The 8,997-nt window shown below is 33.1% G+C and overlaps 1 long non-coding RNA gene across 1 annotated transcript; it reads left to right on the top strand.

Annotated features, from left to right (window-relative positions):
* Positions 1-4,628: 4,628 nt before the first annotated feature.
* Positions 4,629-5,683, top strand: LOC147396430 (uncharacterized). Its single transcript, XR_015180999.1, has 3 exons — positions 4,629-4,777; positions 4,914-4,999; positions 5,375-5,683. It is a non-coding gene; the product is annotated as an uncharacterized LOC147396430 (long non-coding RNA).
* The last annotated feature ends 3,314 nt before the right edge of the window (positions 5,684-8,997 follow it).

The following is an 8,997-nucleotide window of genomic DNA, read 5'->3' on the forward strand; positions in this document are numbered from 1 at the left end:
AAAAGTTTAGTTCATTACATTTTCACTCCGAGTAGGTAGAGTAGAACTTTTCAAAAAGTTTAGTTCATTACATTTTCACTCCGAGTAGGTAGAGTAGAACTTTTCAAAAAGTTTAGTTCATTACATTTTCACTCCGAGTAGGTAGAGTAGAACTTCCCAAAAGAAAAAATTAGTTCATTACTCTTTCACTCCGAGTAGGTAGAGTAGAACTTCTCAAAAAATTAGTTCATTACTCTTTCACTCCGAGTAGGTAGAGTAGAACTTCTCAAAAAATTAGTTCATTACTCTTTCACTCCGAGTAGGTAAAGTAGAACTTCTCAAAAAATTAGTTCATTACTCTTTCACTCCGAGTAGGTAGAATAGAACTTCCCAAAAAAAATTAGTTCATTACTCTTTCACTCCGAGTAGGTAGAGTAGAACTTCCAAAAAAAAAATTAGTTCATTATTCTTTCACCCTCGGCAGGTAGAGTATGACTTCCAAAAGTTTAGTTCATTACTCTTTCACTCCGAGTAGGTAGAGTAGGACTTCCCAAAAGAAAAAATTAGTTCATTACTCTTTCACTCCGAGTAGGTAGAGTAAAACTTCCAAAAAAAAAATTAGTTCATTACTCTTTCACTCCGAGTAGGTAGAGTAGAACTTCCCAAAATAATTAGTTCATTACTCTTTCACCCTGGGCAAGTAGAGTAGGACTCCCAAAATAATTAGTTCATTACTCTTTCATTAATCTTTCACTCCGAGTAGGTAAAGTAGAACTTTTCAAAAAGTTTAGTTCATTACATTTTCACTCCGAGTAGGTAGAGTAGAACTTCCCAAAAGAAAAAATTAGTTCATTACTCTTTCACTCCGAGTAGGTAGAGTAGAACTTCCCAAAAAAATTAGTTCATTACTCTTTCACCCTGGGCAGGTAGAGTAGGACTCTCAAAAAGCTTAGTTCATTACTCTTTCACTTAGAGTAGGTAGAGTAGAACTTTTCCAAAAAAAATAAAAAAAAATTAATTCATTACTATTTCACCTTAGGCAGATAGAGTAGGACTCTCAAAAAAAAAAAATTAGTTCATTACTCTTTCACTCTGGGCAGGTAGAGTATGACTTTCAAAAAATTAGTTTATTACTCGTTCACCTAGGGTAGGTAGAGGAAGACATTCAAATTTTATTCAGATTATGCTCACTTTGCTCAGATTATGCTTAGTTTTTTTTCTCAATCTTTGCTCAGTTTCACACAATACATACACTCACACTTGCACTTTTTAGTCAGGGAGAATTCTTTAAAATTCAAGGATCAGACACTGTCAATGAGAGTTTGCGCTCAAGGACCTGACAACCTTTTAATTCGGGAAGAGCTTTAGCCTCAAGGATCTGAATACCTCGACGAATTGCTAAATCAGGCTGCAAAATGAACTGTCACTAGCTTTGGCATTCAGATATCGCACTATCTACCAAAATAGATTTGCTATCTAGTTTTCTTGAACCCTTTGCCAAAGAGGAGCATCTATAGACACCCCATTTTTGCATCCGCCTGATAAATCAACTCGTTAACCCGATTGCAACGGTTCCCAATGATGGATGTTTATTCCAATGCTTTATTTTGTTACTAGATATGTTTCAGAAATCCGAATGAGGTATCTCGAACTGACAAAACCTTAGAAACCCCGCTAAGCTAGGAAAATATGATCCCATAAATATAAAAATTATCATTTTACAGACAAAAAGAAGTTTCACGATAAAAATCAATAAAAAATGACCAAATTACCAAAATACCCCTAACATCAAAATAATCCTAGAGCCTACGTTACGCTTAAGAAAACTCACTCAAACACATAAAATAACAAATCGAAACTAAATACATCATTTCGCCAATTTTCACAAAATTTGACAAAATTATGAAAATGCCCCTCATAAAGTTCACGACCATTTCACACAAAAAATTTCATAAATAACACAAATTAATATTTCCATTGAATTCCTTACGAAAAATTGATTCTAAAACATCATAGAACATTAAAAACTAACTTAAAACGTGAAAAGTCCTTTCCGGGGGTAAAATGGTAATTTCACAATTTTCATAATTAAAAATTTTGAAATTAATAAATAAAACATTAAATAATTAAAGTGAAACATTAATGAAATTAATTTAAAATTTTGAACTAAAAAAATCGATCAATCGGACTCTCATGAAAAATTGTTGAGGGTTTGTGAGATATTTCTTTAAGGACCCCTCCATTTGGGGGTCCAAAGAATTAAAGATATTCTAGAGGGGGGTTCTCCAATAATTTAAAGTCAATCAAGCAAGACTAAAGTCAAGGTATTATAGTCAATCAAGTGAGACTAAAATCAAAATTAAAGTCAATTAAGCAAGACTGAAGTCAAGATATTAAAAGTCAATTAATTAAGACTAAAGTCAAAATATTAAAAGTCAAACAAATAAGACCAAAAGTCAAAATCATAATAGTGTTCTAATTAAATAATAACTCTATCTAAAATAATTTTAATTAAAACACAACTCTACCTAAAACAATTCTAGCTAAAATACAACTCTAACTAAAAGAACTCTAATTAAACACTAACTCTATCTAAATCAACCCTTACAAAAATCTATAAATAGGGGTGCTCACACCTTATTTTCGTATCAAGTCATAAACCCTAAGAGAAATAGGTCTAGAAACCCCCCTAGCCTCCCATAAATCCTAGTTTTGGAGTCCCAACTCCTTACCTAACATCCCTTCTTTGATTTTAGCCTAAGAAACACCTAAAAGCCTTCCAAAAACATCCGAAAATCTACAACAAACTTGAAGAGTTCAGATCCAAAAAAGTAGAGATACCTTGCCTCGGAGATCAGGAATCAAATCCGGAGACAGAACGAAGCAAGGAGTACGGTACAAGGAGCAATTTTTGTCGGATCTGAGGGAACGAAGTTTTTGCTATCGGAAAGGTATAACTTTATTTATTATTATCTAGGTTTTTAGCAACGTAATTTATTTGGAAAGTTAGTAGAGACCGGCTTTGGCCGGGCGGGGTTGGTGCCTAACACCTTCCAACCCCGTAACATGATCTCCGAATTCAGTTTTTTTTTATTATTCTAGATTAGTTTTTTTTTATCTGTTTAGAGTCATTGATCGGTTCCTAGACCGTAATAACTAGGTGGCGACTCCCAAACCTCAAGGGTCAAAAGCGGATTCGCGCACCCCGCGGATCGAGGGCGCTTTCAAAAGTCTAAAAAAATTTATTAGAGACTGAAATAATTCAAAAAATATCATAAATATTACTTGGTGACATGGAATAGAATATGTTTGCTCCTGAGGGTGGAGAAACTTAAGGTTATGAATCTAGCTCTATTGTGTAAATGGTTATGAAAGTTCAGAGTATACAAATTTAATATTTGTAGGAAGACTGGAATTAATTCAGCCAATCCCAGATATTTGGGATATGGATTTGATTATGATACATGTTCGAGTTTGACAATGCACATTCTGACTTTACTAGTATATTTAATAGTGTGATTAGTCTTGACCAGGTTTAATTATCGGCACATGGCGAATATTTTATCCTTGTAAAGGTAGGCTTTTGGTTTTATCTAATTTCTTTGTATCATTGTAAATGATCTTCATTTTTATAAATAAAAAATCTTTTTTTTCCTTACCCAGAATAGTAAAACGGCTTGGAATACCTGATGAGAGGCTAATACTTATGCTGGCAGATGATATGGCTTGCAATGCTAGGAATAATTTTCCCCTCCTTTTGAACTTCATTTTGATTCCTCTGGCCTTTCCTTATTGATCCATTGATGAGTACTAATGAGGGGCATTAAACATTCTCAATCCGTTTCTCTTATCCTATTCCCAACTCCTTTCAAGAGACAAAATGAGCATGTATTCAGGTTCTTGGATGTGGCTGGCCAGTGCATTTCAACTTGTCATTACACTTGACTGGTCATCCATATCTAGATTTCTTTCAACATGTTCCCCACACACAACTACTCTTTTGTGACTTCACTATCACTCCTATATTCAGCCCTCGTGGAAGAGGGAGCACCTGTAGGTCAGTTTGTCGAAAGCTGCACCGAGTGGCAGTAGCTGCCCCGGGCTTGAATACATAACCTGTTTTTCCATGTTGTGAAGAACATGGATCATCCCTAAATAGGATTATACTGCTTCAATGGTTAAGGAAACACGTTTCTCCTATTTTGTAAATATTTTTCTATGTGCATGGTGTTATTTATTAAGATGCGCCTAAATCCAAATATTTGCTTGACCTGAAAACTAAACCCTCATTGATTGGAAACAAAAGATAGATAGGTGATAACCTTCATCATTTAAGCAGTGCAGATTGAGACCAACTAAAAACGAGTGATCAGAAAGTGTTTTGTGACTGGCTTACCAGGTCTAAGTTTTTTTTTTTTGGTGTAAATTTTAAAGATTAAGTTTATTATTTTTTACTTTTAATGACAAAAGCTTTTATCATCTAATGGATGCAGTTGTATCAAAATTAACTATATTATATCCAGGATATTGAACCTATTGATATGAAATTCGTTAATCTACTTTAATATGTGGTGTCTCAGGCCTTGAAAAGTGTGTAATGTTTTTTGTACAATTTGCAGTCCACAATCGGTGAGTTTGCTTCAATAGCCGATAAGGCCGTAGTCTAAAGGTTCTTCATAGATACAATGCAGAGGCTCTTGAGGGTGACTCAAGAGGCTATTAAAGCAGAGCAGCCTAGAAACTCCAATTCTATGCAGATTGACTCTTCACCAAATGAAAGCTCAACAGTGCTTGCAAGGTGGGGTTCCTTTTGTATTAATATTTATAATTTTCTGGTCTGTTTGATATGTAGTTCAGTTTCTTATGTAGTCAGTCATTGACTTTATGGCTATGTTCTTTGGTATTTGAATTTCTTTGGTTCATTGCAATTGTAGGGCCCAGCTATTGGATTTGGCCATGTCACTTCTGAGATGTAAAAGCTATTGAGATGTTATTTGTTTGATGGACCGCCCTTTCCATGGTTTGTATTTGTGTTTAAGTAAATTTACTAATTTTCAATATCATGTACTTGAAGATGATCTATCCTTTTATTTCTTTTTTTTGGTATGTGTTTGTGTTAGTAATATAACAATTACAAGTCTTCATATGCCAGTCTAATTGCTGCTCATGGTTTTGGGTAAGGTCTTTATATGTCAATCTAATTGTCAGTTCCCCATTTTTATGGGTTCCATATGATCCATGAGTCAATCAAAGGGTTGGCTCAAACATACATATAAGCTCACACTTGGTTATGGCTTTGTAACAGAAAAATGGATCCTATACATATGTTTTTTCATATGTTTTTCTATAAAAACTACAAACATATATTTTTTTTCTTTTTCAATTTATTAATTAGAGGAAAGAGTCACAAGAACAATGCCTACTTGCCCTTTCGTCTTGAGTTCAAATATGTTTTCGTCTTGGTACTCAAACCAGCAAGGTTAGACCAAAGGTTTTCCAAGGGATTTTCAAGTGTTTTCATTGTTGAAGCCTTTTAAAGAATGTAGATAAGCAATTTAAGTACACAAAGGTGTTATTTCTATTTGTTAATTTGAATTGGACTGCCGATTCTTCTTGATTTTATATTTTAATAATATTGGTTGTTTTGTGTTGTAGCCAATAATTTGTGTGAATGCTGCCTGTTCAGAGGGTTAGAATGCAAGAGACCTCATGATTATGTTAATGCAATATCTGCTCTCTTAATGAGTCCTCATGATTATGTTATCTGCTTTCTCTCTCTTTGGTGATTCCATGTGCTTTGATGTCAGATTACTTGATCAGTTCACAACCTGAGTTGCACCCTAGATGACTTTTGTTACAATTATCTTAATGTGTTGTCAACCAAGATTGTTTAGCTCCAAATCTATTTGAACTTCATATTAGTTAATGACACATCTTAATTAGTTGCTCCATGCATTAATATATAAAATGTTTAAACTGTTCAATCCATTGAGCCACTATTTAGTTTGAATTGTATTTTAATCATCAAAACTTTTATACGTACTCTTAGCTTTCTAATGAGAGAGAAATGATATTTTTATTGAAGAAACATTATACTCTTTTTTTTTGTTAAGTTTGTAAATATCTTTCACTTTCTTTTGTGCCCAACCCATTATATTATCATGCATCGATATTTTGCCTCGTTTACTGCATTTTTGTTTCATTTTTAACTTTTTCATCCTACGTGCCATGTTAAAAGAATTGCCGTATCCATCATTTCTATTTGAACTACCTTTTGATGAATGAAACATCTTACAAAACTTTTTTGTTCCATGTGTAGTTAACTTGATTTTGAAGCTAAATAATAATTATTCATGGATTCTTTACAGGGTATGGAACCTCTCAACTAGTTCTATTCTACTGCGGGTAATAGGTGTGTAGAAAAAAAATAAATTAAAAACTTAATTTCTTTTATAGTTTAGATATCGGTTTGTAACCTATGCCTAAAATCTCAAATTTAGAACATCAATCTTATAGACATCGGATTTTAAATCGATGTCTAAGATATTTTTTTTAAATATATTTAAATGCAGATTTGGAACGGTTTTTAACGGTTCCTAAGTAACTTATTGCAGTGGATATTAAAATATGCCTCTATATGTTGTATATTCTATTATTTTAAAATTGATGTATTGCAGCGGATATAAAGATCCGTCGCTATATGTTGAATATTCTATTAATTTAAAAATTGATCTATAGCTGCGAATACTAAGATCCGCCGCTATATGTAGAATATTTTATTAATTGAAAAATTGATCTATTGTAGTAGATATTTATATCCGCCGTTAAAGATATTACATTTAATAGCGGAACTTATTTTTCGTTGCTACATTTAGCGACCGAGGCAACATCGTCGGATCTTGTTTCCGCTGCTCATCGCCGTAATATCTTTTAGCGGCGAAAAAATTACCCTTTAGCTGCGGAAAAATCCGCCGCTGTAGACCAAAAATGTTGTAGTGAACATTTTAACACATCGAAGAGAAATCCATTGCTTACGATCACGTAAAACAGCCAGCCTGAGCCGGATAAATGGTCAGTCAAGCGTGGTAAGTGTAGCGACCGACCATAAAATCAGGACTAAAAGCCAATAAGGAATTGTAACATCATGTCTCGACTGGGAGTGATCCAGTCATGAATCCCAACTCTCTAATTCCAGTACTTCACCATTATGTATTATGTATATGTTGCTTTCCTTTGATATATAAAATAAAATGCATATTTAATGTTTCCATTTGATCAATTAGATTTGTATATGAAAAAAAATACTATAGTAAGTAATGTTGATTGATGTAATGTCAATTTTAAAATGTTTAGTTGCTCATCCCTGATTATATGTACCAATTTATTATAGTTTCTTCTATAAAACTTTGTATTGCTAAAATGATTCAGTATGCTTATTCGTTTATGTTAGGAGGGGTTATTGGAAGAAATAATTTGTTTTCTCTACTGGATAATCATTGTTACTCACCATTTCCTTCCTATTTTTTTTAGTTTCAGAGCCTGCAGTTGGCGAGCCAGGCATAGAACCAGTGAGTGGGGACCATCTGGTGGGTCAGATAGACAACTAGAGTCCATTACCTGGTGAGTATTGGGTTTATTACCCCTACTGGTGTCAGTTAGACTAAAAGTATTATAGAGTTTGTTCTTAACGTTAGGACTTTTGTTAGAGTGAGAAATTTTTGTATAATCCCATGTATAAATTTCTTTTTCCGTACTCTGATCTATCGTACGTTATTAGATGTATATAGGCTTCCGCTAGTATTCTATTTTATATGTATATATGCAGGATTTTATGTTGTTTATCAGGTGCAAGTTGAATGCATTGGAATGCTAACATAAACAGAGGAAACTATGTCGAAATTTTGAGGTGCCACCTAGTACCTCGAGATCTGACATGGGAATTTGTATTAACGTTTGGCAGGGCGTCACAATTACTCTTTCACCTAGGGTAGGTAGAGTAGGACATTCAACTTTTGCTCAGATTTTTCTCAAACCTTATTCAAATTTTTCTCGAGTTTTTATTTGTTTAAACTCAACTTTTTCCTAGGTTTTGCCTAGATTTCATGTTTTGCTCAGTCATCTTACTCAGTTTTTTCATGAATACGCAAAGTAGAGGTGTACTTTTTCAAAATCATCATTACACTAGTGCACACACTTGCAAATTTATTTCATTAGTCAAGGAGAATTTTATAAAATTCAAGGATCTGACATCGTCACTAAGAGCTCGCGTTCAAAGACCTGACAATCTTTCAGTTCGGGGAGAGTTTTACCCTCAAGGATTCGAAAGTCTTGATGAATTGCTAAATCAGGCTGCAAACTAAACTGTCTTTAGCTTTGAATTCCTTACAAAAAATTGATTCAAAACATCCCAGAACATCGAAAAATGATCAGAAATGCAAAAGTTCTTTTCGAAGGTAAAACGATAATTTTTTAATTTTAACAATTTAAAATTTTAAAATTAATAATTAAAATATTAATTAATGTAAAGTGAAATCCTAATTAAAATTAAAATTTTTAAATCAATCAATCAAGCTCTCAGGCAAAATTATTGATGGTTGCCCACTTATTTAAATGGAGCCCCCTGATATTTATTAAAAGACCTCTTCATCTAAGAGCCTAAAGAATTAAAATATAATTAAAGGGGGTTCTCGAAAAATTAAAAATATATTATTTCATTGTACGTAAGAATTAAAATCCTAATATAAAAAAACCTAGTCAATCAAATAAGACTTAAGTCAAAATCCTAATTAAAATCCTAATATAAAGAAACCTAGTCAATCAAATAAGACTTAAGTCAAAACCCTAATTCACCTTATATAAAATAGACCTAATCAAACCCTAATTCTTTAAAAAAAAATCTATAAATAGAAGCCTCCACAACCCAATCTCGAAGGTCAAAATAAATCTTAGAAAAAGTAGGTAAAAAAGACTCCCTAACCTTCTTCAAACCCTAATTTTGAAGCCCTAACTCCCTACCTA

This window comes from Akebia trifoliata, chromosome 8 (genome assembly GCF_017979445.1).
Source record: "Akebia trifoliata isolate Shusen 1 chromosome 8, ASM1797944v1, whole genome shotgun sequence".
Taxonomy (NCBI): Eukaryota; Viridiplantae; Streptophyta; class Magnoliopsida; order Ranunculales; family Lardizabalaceae; genus Akebia; species Akebia trifoliata.